The following is a 19,904-nucleotide window of genomic DNA, read 5'->3' as shown; positions in this document are numbered from 1 at the left end:
GCGGACACAGCTGACCTTCCTAGAAGTCTAAGACATTCTAATGACAAACAAAACAAACTGGAGCTATCATTCTCTAAACATACATTATGATATGAGAAATCAAGTGTTTCGTTCTTACCTTTGTCCAAACGCTGTTTTAGAAGTCCAAGCTTTGTTGATCCGGATGAGCTCCTCCCTTTCTCCAAAACCTGTAATCACCAACAGTCAAACAATTAAATAGCACCTGATTATAACATAAAACAAAGCATATTCAACACGTAGACCAAGGAGTACATGAAATAACCCATTAACAACAAGTTATTGAGAAGAATGGACCAATTTGCATTAAAGGTAATCAAAAGGAACCATTACAACCTGAGCCTTGGTGTTGTGCAAGCTCCTTCCAGGGTCCACAAGAGTCTTCCTCTACTTTGACAAAGCTCACCCACTTCCAAATATAACAAGTAAAGATGACAATCTCTCCTCACAAGCTTCTAAATGGGAGTCCTAATTCCTGCAGCATTTACCCTTAGAAATCTATAGCTTTCAACCTTCTTCCTTCTGGCTCAATGCCTCTTTTTATAGTGCTCAAGAGGAAGTTAATCAGGTCCACCATCAATGGGATAGTCCCCTCTTTGGATGGGATCACTTCCTTATTGATGGGATAAGTTCCTCTTTGATAGGAGTGCATGAACCATCTGGAGGCGCTCAATACACATCAAACAACCTTCTAGAATGCTCTAGAAATGACCACAAGTAAGTTTTTGAAGATAAAACTTGCGCATTTTAACCTTTTCAGAGGGACGCACCTGCCCCTTTAGATACAGAGCGTCCTTGGACGCAGACCTTGTGAACAAAAGGTGCGTACCCGCAGGCAAGGCTTGAGAGAACCTGTGTACCCAGAGATAAACATATTTTTTAAAGACTTTCTCTCTTTCTTGGAGTTTGACATGAATAGCAGAGGCATAAGACTTGCTTAAGAGGGTAGTATGACTGTTGATAGAGCCATACCGACTGTAAATAGCCATGGTGACATTTTTTAGTGTAACAGATTGCCCCCTAAAGTGCGAAGCCTGGAATAGATTAAGGTTTTGTATTATCTAGGAAGGGTGAAGCGCTTTATCATTTCGAGGATTATCTCATGGAGAACCTGGTTGGAACCTGCAATTTTCAACACAAAATACATGGATAAGATTATATCATCATTGAGGTAGGCATTCCCATACTCAGATAAAAACTTTAACTAACAGACTAACTACTCTGATACAGGAATGATTTTGCAGTACATCATAATCATAGACTTTTGTAGACACAGTATGGACGCAGCCATCTGTTTATGATTAGTCTACTTAGATAATGAATACAAAATTCCTCGCAGCCTGGATGGTAAAGATTTGATCCAGGGTCTTCATTCCTACTTCTCGAATTGGTACGATTCTAACCATGCGAATAAATGAGTCGATGTCGAACATGGTAGAAACCACTTGATTACCAGTCAATGATGTGAACTGTTAACAAGCGTGAGAGAGACCACCAGTAATGTCAATGGTTCTCAAAGTACCCAGTACAATCCATGAGATGTGAATGAATGAGTTGATGTCGAACATTTCACGGAATCCTTCGATCGAAAGTCAATGATGTAAACTGACGTCAAAGGCGAGAAACCTACCATTGATGCATGCAGACTTCAAGGCACTGACGATTTCTAAGTCATCTCTCTAGATAATGTGCTGATGTCGATAGAAAGAGACCCGTTGCGGGCAAGCCCGCAACACGAAATCATTGTTCAAGTTGAAGAAATATTGCTGTAAGGACTGACTCAGGGATGGTCAAATGGATGACAAGTATTTTGCAGATGAAAGTTTTGTTTGCAGACCTCTTGGACACATAACGACACGACAGATGATTTGGTGTTAAATAACTCAAAGTTAATCCCCGGAACCCAGTTAAAGACTTTCAAAAGTGGTTTGATTGACTGTGAGGTAAAAGGTTTCCCAACCCAGGTGAATGAAAAGTGTCGTGTCCAAGAGAGGTAATAAAGTTTCTTCTGAGACAAAAGGTAACAAATAGGCTTATTCTTCTCTCTTTTCCCCCACCATTTCTGGCAAGTACCTCTTTATTTTTAACAAGCTTGAGGAGGATAACATATGCTTGATTATAAGCTCATCCTTCGGATGAGTCCAACCCAGTTTTGATTCGAACCCTAGGAAGGAGTGGTTCGTTCCTGTTTGTAATTGAACAGGTCCTTTACTGTGAAATGTTTAACGAGCCCAGTATAGGAGAAACTCGGCGTTTTTCAATTTTAGAGAGTCTGAAAAACTTAAGGAAACTCCAAGTTGAACTTTTTCGTAAATTTGTGTCCCTCAAGCCCGAAAAAGTATAAAATAATACCTGGGGGAACCGCTTGATCTTGCGACCAAGGAGTACTTTCATAGTTAGTGCCACTGACCTAAAAAGTAAAAAGCGATCAAGGACACGTCGTTTTATTTCCGTATCGAGTTTGAAACGACAAAAACACGACTATCTTTTCCTGATTTTACGGTCAGAAAAGAGCTATAAGGGGACCGTCTTTTAATTACGTTTTAACGAGTGTAAAAGAAACGCTCGGCAATCTTTTCATGTTTTAGGAGTCAGAAAAGGGCTTAAAAGATGACTCTGATATTTTGTTTGTGAAAAATGACAATTTTCCCTCTAAGTCCCTTTGTCCTGCACAAAAGCGACACATTACTCATACCTGTTTAAGATAGGCAAAAATTCATCGAAAAACATCTTTCCATGGTGAAAAATGAACAAATTCATCCAAAAAACCTATAAAAAGACTTTTTTCCATGTCATTTTTACCGTTTGACTGTTGAGGTTGAAAAAGGAGCTTTTGACAAGAAACTTCCCGTGGTCGCTGCGGAAAATCCGACCGTTAGAATCGAACGCCGTCTCTTCCAGGTATTTCACAACATCCTCCTTGTCAATTTCATCCGTTTAGAATTTTGTTTTAAGTTTCATTTTTGATTTTTGGGGGGTTTTGGGTTTTGAAAACCGCCCTGCGGGGGACGCAGGTTTCCTAAAGGCTGGCCTGCGTCCCCTGACTTTTTCCTACACAAGGAAAAGGTCGGGGGACGCAGGTTACCTTCAGGCCACCTGCGTCCCGGCGCACTGTGCGCCAAACGCGGGGTGCGTCTTCCGCAAAACGCGGGTTTTGAAACCCCAAACTCCCAAACTAACCATTGAAATTTCTCAAAACTAATTTTAATGCCTGTTTGTTCATGTGTAGGGCACTTATCATGCTGGATTGGAGAGAAAGAGAGCATGAGGAGGTTGATGAAGCTGCAATCAATCATCAACCTTCCCTCGATGCCCTAAGAGGATGTGGGTTATACAAATACTGGTCCATACCCGGTATGAGAGCTCAGGTAAGGTTCTTGGAGTGGCTGGTCGAGAGATGGAACGTTCAAGAACAATGCTTTTATATCGGCGGGCAACAACTCGAGATAGAGCCTGCTGACATTTACTTTCTTACTGGCTTGCCGAATAGAGGTGAGCAACTCAATCTGGCTGGGACTAGGCCGGGTGGCCAATCCCTTGATAGTCTCCGAGCAGATTGGTGCCTACCTGATCGAGAGCACAAGAAAGGCATAGAGATCAAATATGTCTCTCAACGTGAACTCATGGTCTTAGCTTTCACTGTGACCAGAATTTGTGGCTCAGCCACTTTACATATTGCTACTGGGTCTCAATTTCGGATGGCAATTGATTGTCTCCAAGGCACCATTTTCAACTGGTGTGATGCGTTGTTGGCTAACTTGAAAGCCCAACTGACCAAGGCAAAGACCGGGAGACTAAAGACCTTTGGATATGGGCCTATAGTCGTGAGCTTTGCCTTAGAGAGGATTCCAATGCTGATCCCTCAGCATCTCACTGTTGATATTTCGGGTCCTCAGGAGCCAAAGCTGGTACGATGGGTTGCTGTGATGGCCCGGCATCCGGACGAGGGTGCGGCAGTTGTTCGATTCACTGACAGTTATTTTCACTGGTTAGAGGACCAGGTGTTCGCGATTCAGGACTTTCCGTATGCCGGAATAGATTTTCGAGGTGATCCGGACATGGTTCTTCCACAGGGAGAACAATGGGATGACAGAGGTACTTTATTTTTCACGAGTTTTCAAATTATGTATTTTTTTGTTTTTTATATATATCGTCTCAAAACTGACAGTAAAATTTTCAAAATGCAGATGTTGGTCCACAGCGTCCAGCCAACCTTCGGCCTTTCGAGAGGCGACATCCAGTTGCACCGCTACCGGCCCCACAGGACGCGGCGGCTGCAGAGGTACTGACTGAGTTGGAGCATGAGCTACAGCGTCTGACGGCGGATATACCGGAGACTTCTATGGATGATATTCCTATCAGACTTCAGCGCTACGTAGTCGCGGTCCCTGGACCGTTGAGGAGATTTTTGCGCAAGGTAGCCCGTGCAGTGGTGTCGTATAGGGAGCACCACCAGTGATTGGCTAGTCACTTTGTAGACACATGTGACATTTTTGACTTTTTGTACTTATCATTTTGCCGATCATAAGGTGTTTTTCAACCTATGATCGAAGACGATGTATATTTTTTGACACACTCCTATCTATATATATCACTATTACCGGCTTATCTTGTTTAACATGTATGATGAAATGTTTTTAAATTTACTTGCATGATTATCGTAAATGTCTGTCCAACACTCGAGAAGCAATTGCATCTGCTAATGTATTTAAGGACCTTGGAATATGTTGATATTCAATGTAATCAAATTCACGTTCCAAGAGACGCACTCTCAAAAACAACCTTAATAACACAGGATTTCTAATGGCATAAACTCTATTAAGCTGTAATACAACAAGTTCAGAATCTAACCTCACTATCAAACGTCGAATTCCAAATGAAATAGATTCGGATAATAACTCAACCACTGCACTGTATTCTGCAATGTTATTCGTTGTTTGACCGAGGCTTACCCCATGCATAGAAACTAACTCGTCAGAGGGTGAATAGATAACCCAAGCTGCGGAAGAGATATTCCGTGTACTACGACAAGCACCATCATCAAATCCAATGTATGTTTGGAGGGGCGTTGACATCTACAATATCAAGAGCAAAACCAAGATAAGCCATAATAACGACGAAAAACACACTCACTAAGCTAAGCACACTGACTAACTAACAATCATACTAGCTAGAAAGAAAACCTAACCTAACTAAAAATTCTCCATACCCACCTTTTAAGCATAATACCTCTTTAGGTAAAGTCCATTTCTGGGTTTATCCAAAGAGTCCCCATCAAAATCTACTAGCTCATAAGCCCCTTTTGCTAGCTTTCGCTTTACAATATAGGGTCCATGCCACATAGGAACGAATTTTCCAGCACCTAGCTTATCGTTAGCTTGATCATATAAGAGCACTAGGTCTCCTTCCGAAAAACTTCGAGGGGTCACATTTCTATCATACTGAGCTTTCATTCGCTTCGCGTGAGTCTCGATTGCCAATGTAGCGTCACGTCGAGTCTCATCTAATTTAGCTAAGTACAATAAACGTTTCTCCTCTTCAGAAGTAGCTGGAAGTAATTCGACAGCCATTTGAAGTGATGGGATTTCACATTCAATGGGTAACACTGCTTCTAAGCCATAAACTAGCTGGAAAGGAGTGAACCCTGTTGAGGTTTTCACTGAGGTTCGGTATGCCCATAGCGCCGAAAATAACATGTTGTGCCAATTCGACCGATGAATACCAATGGTTCGTCGGATCATGATAACCAGAACTTTGTTGATAGACTCAACCAAACCGTTGGCTTGCAGATAATAAGGAGTAGAGTTGTCATGGCGCAAACCAAGCTGGCTTGTAAGTTCAGTCATCATGGTGTTTCGAAAATGGCTCCCATGGTCAGTAATAATTGCTTGTGGGACACCAAACCTAGTTATTATATGATTCAATATGAAAACTGCAGTTGTTTTGCCGCTTGCGTCGAATGTAGGCATCGCCTCGGCCCATTTAGTGAAATAATCAACTGCGAGGATGATATACGCATGCCCCCCGGCCGAGTGAGGGTTACAAGTAATAAAGTCGATACCCCATTTGGCGAATGGACCAACGGCAATTATAGGGTGGAGAGGAGCAGGTGGTGCGCGCATCTTTCGATCAAACACTTGGCAGTTGTGGCACTTCCGGACTGCAATGATACAATCTTTAAACATAGATGGCCAGAAGTAACCAGCGCGCAACACCTTCTGAGCTGTGGCATACCCAGACATATGACCGCCACATGCTCCAGAGTGACAATCATTCAAAACTCTCTCAGCCTCTTCGTGAGTTAGACAACGTCGAAAAACTAAGTCTGCCCCCCGGCGATAAAGTGTATCTCCAATAATTTTGTATTGCTAGGATTGAAACCTAATTTTTCGCCGTTCCTCTTTGGAAGCTTCAGGCCGAAAGGTTTGGGTTTGGAGATAGATGATTATATCCCCGAACCATGGATCTAAAGTACTGATAAGAAACAAAGATTCGTCCGCAATGGACTCTTCTGCCACAGTCTCTGTGTCAGTACGCGGGAAATCACACATCAATTCCGCAAAAACTAAGGATTTCTTAGACTTGGACTTCTCGAACTCCAAGTCGAACTCTTGTAGGATAACGATCCATTTAGAGTACTTGCCCCCTAGCAATTGTTTTTTCAAAATGTAAATCATAGGGTTGCAATCCGAAATAACTGTAGTTTTACGGAGAAGAATGTAGTGACGAAAACGCTGGACAGCTTGAACGGCTGCCAGGGCCAATTTCTCCACATGTGAATATTTTAACTCAGTGGGATTTAAGGTTCGACTGAGATAATATATCACATGTTCTGCTTCGAATTCATCTTCTTGAACTAACACCATCCCAATGGTGGAATGTGAAGCTGCGAGGTATAAGAAGTAGTCCTGGTTGTAGTTGGGAGGATGCAACAACGGTGCATGGGTCAACGCGTGTTTAAGTGCATCAAAAGATTGTTGGGAAATCTCGTCCCAAAAGAATTGAACGTTCTGTTTCAACAACCGTGTAAAACCTTTAGTGACCTCGGCGTAGTTTGGGATGAATCGACGTAAAAAGTTCGCTTTCCCTTGCAAACTTTGGAGTTGGCGCAAACTCGAAGGAGGAGGCAATTTGATGATCGCTTCGACTTTCGAGGGATCGACGCGAATGCCGGCTTTTGAAACAACAAATCCCAGCAATCGACCTGTTTCTATACAGAAAACACACTTGTGGGGATTCAAACGAATTCGATAATGCCTACACCTCATAAAGATTGCTCGTAGGTGGTCAAGGTGATCAGCTCGTCGTAGAGAATGAGCAGGCAAATCATCGAGATACGGTTGCACAATGTGCTTGATGTCGTGAAATGCATAAGACATCGCTCGTTGAAAAGTGGCCCCGGCATTCTTAAGCCCAAAAGGTAATTTGCAATAAGCAAATGTCCCCCATGGACAAATGAATGTTGTTTTTGGTTGGTCGGCAGGTAGAATATTGATTTGATTATAGCCCGAAAAACCATCCATGAAGGAAAACATTTCACTTCCGGCACAATCATCAATAATTTGATCGATATAAGGCGTAGGATAGTTGTCTTTTGGACAAGCTCGATTGATATCCCTATAGTCGATACAGATTCTTATTGTTCCTTGTTTTTTATTGACGGGAACAATATTCGATACCCAATCCGTTAACGGGATCGGATAAATGAAACCTGCTTTCAACAGCTTTTCGACTTCTGCTTTAATCGCAGCTGCTTTTCGAGGGTGAATCTGACGCAACCGTTGCCGGATGGGTTTAGCATCCGGGTAGGTTTTGATTTCATGAACAACAATGGCAGGATCGATTCCCGGCATTTCCTCGTAAGACCATGCAAACACATCGCGGAATTCTTGGAATAGGGCCTTGTAAGTTTGGATTTCTTCTTCTGTACATGAGGCACCTATATGAATGTTCTCCTCAATTCCAGGTTTCACTGAAATATCAATGGGAATAGTACGAGAAATATTCCCTAAATTCAACTCTGAATCAGAATGTTTCGTTGGATCCTGAGCGTCTTTGACATATTCAGCGGTAAAGATAGATGAAAAATCATTTTCAAATGCATCATCCTTAGGTAAAAACGAAGATCTGTGATGGAGATCTTCCCATGGTAGATCGTCTACACTTAGGATTTCGCGAAGTTGTTCGTCAGATGACACGACTTCAGGAAATGCTATCCGTTCTAAGGTTGAGGTGAAAAGTGATTCTTCACTGACCACATTCATTTGGTCGACTTCGGTTGAATGAAAATCGGTAAAAGACATGAGAGCTTCATAAGCAATTTCATATGGACTCAAGGGCATAGCATTACCGAATGAGTCTAACTCAGAGTCAGATGGAACATACCAAGGATCATCATAAATAATGTTTTCTGACGTAATCATATGAATCGTTGCAAACAAAGGTTCTACGCTGAGTGGAGGGAGAGGAAAAGTTCCCAGTAAACCGGAATCCTTAACTAAACCTACACCAACGTCCCTATAAGGGATTGTCGTCTTACCGACATGCTGGATACTCTCTGAAGAGGCTGGGTCGGATGAAAAGTATGTCAGCTGATCAATAGTCACGATCTTACCGTTATGTGGAAACTTAATTACTCTGAAGACCGATGAAACGATCGTTGTCATAGCATATGACCAACTTCGACCCAAAAGAAGGTTGTAGTCTAGAGGGGCATCAACCACTTCCACATCCAGACTAACGGTTTTACCTTCTACCCCTATAGGCAATTCTTGTAGAATACCAAACGGACGGAACCCACGGCCATCAAAGGCCTTAAGGATGGTGGGGGATTGGTTCAACGAAGGAGAACCAAGGGATCTCCAACATTGAATTGACATAATACACGTAGAAGCTCCCTCATCAATCACAGTTCGATGAATAGGCCTGTTTTTGACTATCACTGGAATTTGGAAAGCCATTTGATGGGGGAGTCGTGGTGTACTATTTTCTAGATCGAAGATCATTAGATTCGGATCCTGAACGTCAACAGCTCCTATAGCCGACAAAAGCAATTTTCGTTGTGCTGGACATGATTGCAGCACTTCTAACGCCGACATTGCTGAGGGTGAAACAGCTAAGTCCTCACCAATGTTGTAATTCTGGGCCGCTCTCGCATGTGGATTGAAAGCAGACCTTCGAAGTACACCCTTGGCGGGCGGTTTAATTACTAAGTCTGGGTTAGGTTTCTCGATCTGTAGTGGATCGGAACCAGGAGCTGAGGTTGATGGGTTAGAGTGAGAAGATTCTGCTTCCTTACCATCAACAGGATTCTTACTACCATAATCTTGCGATCAAGTCGCAATCCTCACATGAGACATCATCAAAATGGGTTCTTCACTGGCATTCGAGGAAGAACCTATCATCTTATTCTCCTGCTCCGGAAATGGATTTTTTAACACAGCAGGAGTGGGAGAACCTTTGACTATTTTCACTACCTCGGCCCGATGAGGGCAATCTCTCGTAAAATGATCCTCTTCACAAATAAGACAAGGATATCGAGGTTTGCGTTTTTCGTCATTGGTTTCTGACTTTTCAGTTTTCTCCTTCGGAGCCTTGTCTGCTTTAGCCTTCTTCTTTCCTTTCTTCTTTCCACCGTTTTTTGATTTGGCCGTAGATGACTCTACAGCGTGAATATCGGCGGTAAGTTCAGGAGAAGACTCTCCTGTCGGGGAATCGGGCAAAGTGATAATAGGAGTAGTTGAAGCCTTGGAAGACTTCTTCTTGCTCTTTTTATTCACGATACCAATCATACCATCAGCGGCATGAGATCCCGAAGGAGCAGCAGCGATTTGGTTCGACTTTGGAAGATCCGGAATCTTCTCGTGTAATGTACCCGACTGCGTGTAAACTAAGTCAAGGTATTGTGCCTGAGCAATGACTTGCTCCTCAGTAACTACTCCGGCCTTAGCTACATCCTCAGTAATCCTTGGTAATAATGATTTAACAAACCATTCAGCTAAGATTTGGTCCGGGATAAAAACTTTCACTAGCCTTCTTCGACGTCTCCACTCATGAATGTGATCTGAAATATACGTGGAGGTTGATTGTTTTAGTGAAGTTAATAACTCCGTACCGTTATCGTATCTGACCGGTAACTGAAAATGAGTTAAGAACGAGGTAGCTAACTGGCTAAAATTGTAAAAAGAGGCCCGTGGTAACTCAATGTACCACTTGGCCGCGAGACCAATGAGTGCACGCTGGAAAAGACGTAAGCGGATCGAATCATCCGAGATGGAATTTGAAGCACACCAGAGGTGGTAAGTCATCACGTGATTGGACGGATCCTCTCCAGACTTACCTTCGAACTTGGGTATATCGCTGGGCAACTTATTTGGCATTGGCGGCCAGAACGGAAGATATTGAATTGGATCGTTCGTTAGGCGCGTCAAGTCTGGTAAATCCAAAGTTGCGATAAACGGTAACTGCCGGTTAGGATCTCTAAAACTCTGGGCCACAATACCGGCCCCAGGAGGAGGATATCCAGGATAACTAGGAACAGGAGTCGCATTTGGGATATTATATCCTCCTGGAAAACCAGGATTAACCGGACCGTACTGGGGTTGCTGAGGTTGTTGATAAGTGTACCCAGGATACGGTTGATACTGGTAAACCGGTTGTTGGACAGCTTGCCCAGGTTGATACTATCCCTGGTACGGAGGTTGAACAAATTGAGGTTGAGTAGTAACAACCGTACTTATACGAGGTTGGCCTACAGGCATCTGGACCGTGGTTTGAATCATAGATCCAGACAACGGTACAGATGTCTGAGGAGTGGTTACAGAGACAGTAGAAACCGGAGCTGTCGATACTCCAAAAGTAAGTATGGTAGATGTGGCGGTAGTTGCAGCAGCCGTTTGAGATGGAGTACTAGGTGCAATTGGCGGCTGAGTAACTACCGAAGTTACAGGGGTCTGAACACTTGACTGGACAGGTTGCGGTTGCTGGGGTGGACCAGAAACTACAGGTTGTCCTGCTTGAGGTACCGACTGTATACTTGGCTGCAACATCTGTTGACCCTGTGACGGATCCCACACTAACATTCCAGGGTATTGACCCATAACAGGTTGAGGGTACTGAGATCCATAGCCGGATTGAGGATAGGATTGATAATTGTAAGGTGCAGTCCCCATATTTTGACCATATGATTGACCTTGAGGTGGTTGATAACCTTGACCTGAGTATTGACCTTGAGGTTGATAACCTTGAGGTAAATACGGGTACTGGGGTTGACCTTGACCTTGAGGTTGGTATCCTTGAGGTTGATACCATTGGGGTTGATACCCTTGGGGTTGCCATCCTTGAGGTTGCCATCCTTGAGGTTGATATTGATACTGAGGTTGACCTTGGGGTACATATTGAGGCTGGGGTTGACCTTGAGGTATGTATTGCCCCATAGGAGCGTACTGACCTTGAGGTTGCCCCCCAGACACGAATGAAGTACCTTGAGGTTGCCCCCCAGGCATTAATGAAGGCTGCCCCCCAGGCGGTAATTGGCCACCTTGAGGTTGGGTAACGGGAACTGAACCTGACATCATGTAAATGTCTCCTACACCCAATGGTACATTACCACTGTTTCCAACTAATGACCCATGATCAATGGGTTGAGGAGATGCTCCCGCAAAGGTACCAGAAAGAGATTGATACCCAGTAGGAACAGAAGGACCGCCATGTAAAAAAGATTCAGGACTTTGTGTAAACACCGATGACTGACCAGACATATTTACAGGAGTATGAATACCTCCAGGTGGAAAAGGAGTTCGAGGTGTGGAAAAACCAAAGTTGTCTAAATAATTGGTTAACGAAAGGTACCAAGTAGTACTTCTAGGAGGACTATAAAAGATAGATTCACGCTCCCTTAGATCAAGGGTAATTTGATCTTCAGGATCAGAGACGCCTATTTCTTCCTCTGGAACAAGTTCTTCAATAGCAATCAAACCAACAGGAAGATTTTCGGTGATAATTCTTTCTATTCTCGGTGAATCAGGAACACTAGGAGTCGGAGTAACAGGTTCGGATATTTCTGGTTCTTCGCCTGTATCACTAGCAGACGAAAAACTACCAACAAGCTCAGAAACTGTAACAGCTTCGGGATTATAACCTGTCTCTAAACTTTGGTAATCTGGATGGACTACCAAGGAAGATTCTCCTTCTTCAGGTGAACCTACTCTACTGCCACTAGGAGGAGTTACAAGGACCTTTAAACCTTCTAAATGACTGGACTCGTCTTGAGGAGGTTCACCCCTAAGTCTACGGGATCTTCTCAACAATTCGGCCACAGAAACAAATTCAGGAGACTGGCCCCGAATTCTACGGGACTGCCTCGGTAATTCCGCCACAGCTAAAAACTTTTAACTACTACACACAAAAACAAAATAAAATTTCAAATCAAACCACCTAAAGCCTCTAAAGAACCAAACAAATTTGAATCACACGCCTAAAGAATCTAGGGCGTCAAACCAAACACAAACAGTATTCTTCCGGACCAAAAGCGCTAGTTGGTGATTAGGTCCAACCTCGCAGGATTCAGTACAGAAATGGCGGGTGGAACAGTTACGCCGACAACCTGCTTAATGAATAGACTGGACCAAGTTCCTCCACTTTAACCGTCTCGAGTGAAGTGAATCCCCCAGAAAATCCAAGTGAGTATAGCCGACGTCTGCTCCAGGTACAGTGGGACCTTCCCTCCACCGTCACCTTGGGTAGAATCCTAGAGATTATGGTCACTAAGGTTACCAACGGCCACAAGTACACCTGGGGGAACAGTCTAAACTCCGACAGCACGCAAGGGCAGAGTAGCAAGCTCAATCCCCTTACCGGCTCCTTGACAGTAATCCAAGGTTTACCGATAAGTGACCCCTGGCTCCTCGACAATGGTTAATCCGAGGTTTACCGTTTGTAATACGTACTGTCTGGCGTCGTTCCCAACGAGGGGGGAATGATCCCCTCACTGGTTCGGACACGAGCTCGTGCTTCTCCTTTAAGAGGAGCTTTCCCAGAGTGTAAATGTAACAATTGGATTTGATTCTATCACAAGATCGACTACTTGTTTGGTTTTACTATCTTGGAGAGTTAAGTACTCACCTACTCCAAGACACTAGCCTGATCTAAATTGATGCTTCAGAGCCCTAGAAAATAAAAGTTACTAGTTCAATTTTACTTTAAGCGTTACTTTTATGGTTGTTCTTTAAAGTCACAAGGTAATGGAAGTGAAACCAATGGTGTGTAGACCCGACTCCAACCACTATAAAGATGCACCTAAGATGATCTATGCTACTTTTGCTTTTTCAATGAAATTCTTTAACTAAGAGAGTTGAGAGAATGCAATTTTTAAAGAAAACAACTTCCTTAGAAAAGACAATCAAAGAAACAATTCTCTTTTTCTTTTCAAGCACACAATCATAACCACTCTTTACTTACACGAAAAAACTCTTTTTCTTTCAAAACTTTCAAAGCTACTTGAAACAAAACTTTTCAAAGGAGATGTTTTTGTATTTTCTCTTTTCAATAAAGCATGTAAACCTACCTTTAACAAAAAACAATCTCAAAAGCTACAAAACTATGAAAACTTGACTCACAAGCAAATCAAAAGAGAGATTACTCTAAGCAAACCTAACAAGGCAAAAGCTCACAAAGACGATTCTAGGATGTTTTACTTGATCAAAATCAAATCAAGGACTAGCTAATGCAGAATCAAAAGACTAGTCAAAACAAAACTCAAATCTTTTTGTTCTTTTCGTAAAATGGATTTCAAGACTTAAACAACAAGCACTTCGAAAATGACCCAAAAGACAACTTGATGGTAAGTTGCTTCTACAGGTAGACTTTATGACAGGTCTGACTTCTTAGAAAGTTGACAAAACCAGGGAGATCTAAGGCTTGACAACTCCTACCGCTAAAGTCACTACAAGACCTACTCAAAATCAAACCCTAGGGCTTACACTTCGACGAAATCCACTAAAACACTTAATGCTAATGAAACCAGTTCAGGTGAAGATTCTGGACAAGGGACTGATGAATCTGGGCAGAAAAAACTAAGAGAAAACAAAATCCAAGAGCAAAAAAGGCAAAAAGTGGAATTTTCTTAAATTTTGGCAGGGGACGCAAGCAACCCGTTAGCACAGGTGCGGGCCCGCTCTGTGCACACAGCAAAAGTGCGTCCAGGGACGCACTGTGCAGCACTCAGAGGGTGCGTCCTACTGAAAAACTCAAGAAAACCTAAAATAAAAATAATCCTAAGCTAACCCACCCAGAGACAAGATCACAGAGCCAAAACCAGAAAAATAAACCAATTTTCTCAAAGCAAAGTTCAAACAAAAGAAAAGACTCTTCTCATCAATGGAATCTATCCCCAGCGGAGTCGCCAATTTGTCACACGGAATCAATCAAGGGTGCGGACACAGCTGACCTTCCTATAAGTCTAAGACATTCTAATGACAAACAAAACAAACTGGAGCTATCCTTCTCTAAACATACATTATGATATGAGAAATCAAGTGTTTCGTTCTTACCTTTGTCCAAACGCTGTTGTAGAAGTCCAAGCTTTGTTGATCCGGATGAGCTCCTCCCTTTCTCCAAAACCTGTAATCACCAACAGTCAAACAATTAAATAGCACCTGATTATAACATAAAACAAAGCATATTCAACACGTAGACCAAGGAGTACATGAAATAACCCATTAACAACAAGTTATTGAGAAGAATGGACCAATTTGCATTAAAGGTAATCAAAAGGAACCATTACAACCTGAGCCTTGGTGTTGTGCAAGCTCCTTCCAGGGTCCACAAGAGTCTTCCTCTACTTTGACAAAGCTCACCCACTTCCAAATATAACAAGTAAAGATGACAATCTCTCCTCACAAGCTTCTAAATGGGAGTCCTAATTCCTGCAGCATTTACCCTTAGAAATCTATAGCTTTCAACCTTCTTCCTTCTAGCTCAATGCCTCTTTTTATAGTGCTCAAGAGGAAGTTAATCAGGTCCACCATCAATGGGATAGTCCCCTCTTTGGATGGGATCACTCCCTTATTGATGGGATAAGTTCCTCTTTGATAGGAGTGCATGAACCATCTGGAGGCACTCAATACACATCAAACAACCTTCTAGAATGCTCTAGAAATGACACAAGTAAGTTTTTGAAGATAAAACTTGCGCATTTTAACCTTTTCAGAGGGACGCACCTGCCCCTTTAGATACAGAGCGTCCTTGGACGCAGACCTTGTGAACAAAAGGTGCGTACCCGCAGGCAAGGCTTGAGAGAACCTGCGTACCCAGAGATAAACATATTTTTTAAAGACTTTCTCTCTTTCTTGGAGTTTGACATGAATAGCAGAGGCATAAGACTTGCTCAAGAGGGTAGTATGACTGTTGATAGAGCCATACCGACTGTAAATAGCCATGGTGACATTTTTTAGTGTAACACCAATTCACAACAATCCCTCCTTTTCTTCGTAAAGCTAGGGGCCAGAAGGAAGAAGGAAAGAAAACAACATGAAAGAAAGGGATATCAACCATGGCTACTGGCTCACAAGGGGAGGATTCAAACAAAGAACAAGCTTCCCCAACCTTGTGCCTTGGCAAAAAGGGGGAACTATAGGGGACGACGATCGAGAAGGTCTAGGGTGGCCACCCTAGGAGCTCGCACTGTGTGTCTCCTTCCCAAACACTAACCCACAACAATCCCACCTTTTCTCCATAAAGCTAGGGGCCAAAAGGAAGAAGGGAAGAAAACAACATGAATGAAAGAGAGATATCAAACATGTTTACTGGCTCACAAGGGGAGGCCCACACAGAGAACAAGCTTCCCCAACTTTGTGCCTCCACAAAAAAGGGGGAACTGCAGGGGATGATGATCGAGAAGGACTAGGGTGGCCACCCTTGGAACTCGCATTGTTTTTCGTCCTTCCTGAACACCAATCCCCAACAATCCCATCTTTTCTTTGTAAAGCTAGGGGCCAAAAGCAAGAAGGGAAGAAAAAAACATGAAAGCAAGAGATATCAAATGTGGCTACCGGCTCACAAGAGGATGCTCAAATAGGGAACAAGCTTCCCAAGCCTCGTGCCTTTGCAAAAAGGGGGGAACTGCAGGGATAGCGATCAAGAAGGACTAGTGTGGCCACCCCGGGAACTCACACTACTTTTCATCCTTCCCGAACGCCAATCCACAACAATCCCACCTCTTCTCCATAAATCTAGGGGCAAAAGGAAGAAGGGAAGAAATCAACACCAATGAAACAAATATTCCAAGAAAAGAGAGAAGCTCAATAGCACACCGAGTAGATGTCCGCTAACCAAAAAGAAATCAAGCAAGGCACCCAATCAAAAAGAATCCCACCTCTTCACACCCACCCACAAACATTACGGTACAACACCCTTTCTAACTTACAACATAACAAAAAACAATCAAACAACCAAGCAAATAAATCACAACCTAAACTTGACCACTAGAAAAGACAAGGGTTGCGATGATACCAGTGTTTGGAGCACGTTACTGAGAGGTAAACAACCTGCCAATCTTGTACATGGCTTCAAATGACAAATAGACTACTAATAACAAATGCACCCCGCTATTGCACCCCTCCATGTACAAAACACCCAACAGCCTTTCTAGCGAGAATGTCAATAGGGGTCAAGAATCAAAATCCAAAGAGGAGTTGTCACGGGCCAACACTCAATGCTGGAGAAAGCCATGGGCCGCAAATACATCAATGGTGCAAGGCCACTAAAGAGAGGGACACCCGCAAAGTGCACACCACAAAACAAAGAAATGACCAAGTCCCACAAAAACCCACAATCCAAAGGGAGGAACAAAGACACAACCCGCTACTTCTTTTTCCTTATAAGGGGAGTGGCTCACAAGAGGATGAGGAATTCCCTCAACAACAAAGGCACGAGATAATATTGCCACCCTCATGCCCATTGGCGGGGAAAATTGCGATCTTGATGGAGCTCAGACTGAGGGAGGGGTTTTCCATTACCTAGACACCCAACACTTCCGTGAGGGCATATTGAGGAACAATTGGGAGGACTAGTGTGGCTAGCCCAATGGGTTGAACTGCTCTTCATCCATCCCATACTGACCCCACCCTGACAATTTCCCCTCACGGAAGGTTTGAGCTACCAGGCACGCATGCAACCACTCCCTCGAACCAACCACCAGCAAAAAAGCTCACCCAAGCAACATATCAAGCACTGTCACCTTTTCGAGAGAACTAACTATGGAAGCCCACACCCTTGGCCCATGCCTTCCAGTGAACAAAAGACCGAGCACCACCGCTATGAATGAGTCTAAATTTATCCATCGTATATCCCAAGCACCTCAGCTGCAGTAAACAAGCTCCCAGAAGCTCCCAAGAAACAAGCTTCTGAACCCCCTACAGAAACACATTGGGGGAAAGAAAAACAAAGGATGGGGGGGACAAGCACAAGCATGGCTTGCAAGCACACACACGAAAAAACAAGCGTCACCTCAAGACAAGCAACCAACAATGTTCACGCCAAACACCAAACCCACTCCCCTAGAGACACACCACACAATCCCACATTGTAATCAAAACCCAACCGACCTGAACCAAAAAAGAAAACGCCTGCTATCAATGATCCTACTGTAGGTTCAGCTATGGTAACCTTATTACAAATTCTCCTTCCTCTAAGTGATGAGGTTCAATGAAATTCTCACGACGTTGATGGAGGCGAACCACCATCGTTGATGCAATCCGAACACTTCACCAAATCATTCGATCGATAGGAGCATGGGCAGTGTGTACAAAGTTTAGGGACGTAGTCAACACGAGTTGATGACACACGCTTACTAGGAATTCCTCGTTCAAGACCAATAATTGCAATGGTCTATCCCCATCATGATGCAATTTGAGAATATTTTTCGATCCTCTCAAACTAGGAAGAAAAACTTGTTGGTTGCATTAATGTAGTGCACGTGTGGCCCAGAACATCTAAGGGCATCACATACCTATTATTGCCTCAAACTTCCATGGCCTAAATGGCCATAGTCCCTCTAAGAAGCTGGTTGCGAAGGGTAACCTCCACGTAGCTAGTTAGCAGGCTGAGGTCTTGTTCATTATCAGAATGAACTAGAAAAATCGCCCCACCAACTAAGAATGACCATGCAACACCACCCATAGAATCAAGAAAGAGCTCTCAATATATCAATCCTTACTATGTCTGGACCTGTTAAGTTTCCCTGTGTTAAGTCAAATTAAGCCACAGGCTCCACTCCTGGTGGTGCCCTTCCATCAATTCCTTTAAGTTTCAACCTTGTGACCATACTCCCCCTAGAACCCAAACACTCTGATTTCTCAGAAGGTGTTGGCGGAGTCCTTAGAGCAACATCCACTGATCCCTAGTTGGCATCATTTATGGTTGAGACTAGGATGGCATCTGATCATCTTCAAGACCCCAACTTTCATTCGTGATTAATGAAAACATCCTTGGCAAATGCTTTCTCTATGGTCTATCTTTCATAAATCCAAGAATTTCGCCTTTGACAATGAAATATGAATGCCCCTAACAGTCCCTATTGATCATTACTTCGGTCCCGAAGGCCAACACAATAGGACCAAACTCCTATCACGTTATTCCATGCTAATGTATTCAGAGAATAAGCTTTCTTTGAGCACTCTAATTTTTTCAAAGTAACAGTGTCAGAGCCGTGACCCAACCAATTAAGGCCAGGAGCACGCCGCCGACAAAAGGGATGGAAGGGTAGGTGCACATTGAGTAGGCAGACCGACCTTTATGACCCAAGATCCAACTACAAGCTTTTTAACTGCAACAACTTAAATATGCGCTATTGGAGCTGGAATTACCATGGCTACTGGCACCAGACTTGCCCTCAAATGGATGCTCGTTAAGGGATTTAGATTGTACTCATTCTAATTACCAGACTCGATGAGCCCAGTATTGTTATTTATTGTCACTACCTCCCAATGTCAGGATTGGGTAATTTGTGCACCTTTTGACTTCCTTGGATGTGGTAGTTGTTTCTCAGGCTCCCTCTTCGAAATCGAACCCAAATTCTCCGCCACCCATCACCACCATGGTAGGCCTCTATCCTGCCATAAAACGTTGATTGGGAAGAAATTTGAATGAAGCATCGCCAGCACAAGGGTTGTGTGATTCGTTGAGCTATCATGATTCACCAGAGAAGTGGGCAAGCCCACGGCGGCCTTTTATCTAAAAAATGCATCCCTTCCAAAGAGTCGGGACTTGGTGCATGTATTAGCTCTAGAATTACTACGTTATCCGAGTAGTATGGTACCATAAAAAAACTATAACTTGTTACACAAAAATATCGTCACCATGATTATTTGCAGTCAATATGGGTCTATCATCACTTGTATTGTCCTCCTAAGCAAGTCTTAGACCGCAGCTCTTCAAATCAAGCTTTGGAAATGAGAGAAAGACATTAAAAATCAATGTAACTCTGGTTCCGCACTTTCTCTCACGGTCACCTGCTGTCCTGCACCTTCTGTGTACAAAAATTGCAGACATGCCCGCTCTGTACCTAACGGTGTAGGTGCGGACCCCTGTGAAAGTCAAAAGGTGGAAGTTTTATCTTAAAAAACTCACTTTGGGTTAATTCTAGAGGTTTCTAGAAGGAATTTTTACGTGGATTGTTCGCTCTGAGGTGGTTCATGCATCCCAAAAGAGAAGGAGCTAATCCCTTGATGAGAGGAGCTATCCCTTTGAAGGAGGGCTTTATCCCTTTGAAGGAGGACCTAGTAAGCTCCCTCCATTGCACTATAAATATAGGCATTGGGTTGGTTGCTAAGGAGGTTAGAAGCTGAACATTTTTTAGGGTAAATGCTGGTGAAATCAAGACTTCCTAG

At 43.3% G+C, this 19,904-nt stretch overlaps 1 pseudogene; it reads right to left on the bottom strand.

Annotated features, from left to right (window-relative positions):
- Positions 1 to 17,649: 17,649 nt before the first annotated feature.
- LOC149168469 (18S ribosomal RNA) lies at positions 17,650 to 19,447 on the bottom strand (annotated as a pseudogene).
- Between the last annotated feature and the right edge of the window lie 457 nt (positions 19,448 to 19,904).

This window comes from Pinus tabuliformis, chromosome 4_2 (genome assembly GCF_031772625.1).
Source record: "Pinus tabuliformis cultivar Carrire ecotype Pingquan chromosome 4_2, CPIR1, whole genome shotgun sequence".
In the NCBI taxonomy this organism is placed as follows: Eukaryota; Viridiplantae; Streptophyta; class Pinopsida; order Pinales; family Pinaceae; genus Pinus; species Pinus tabuliformis.
This window is presented reverse-complemented; position numbering and strand designations above follow the sequence as displayed.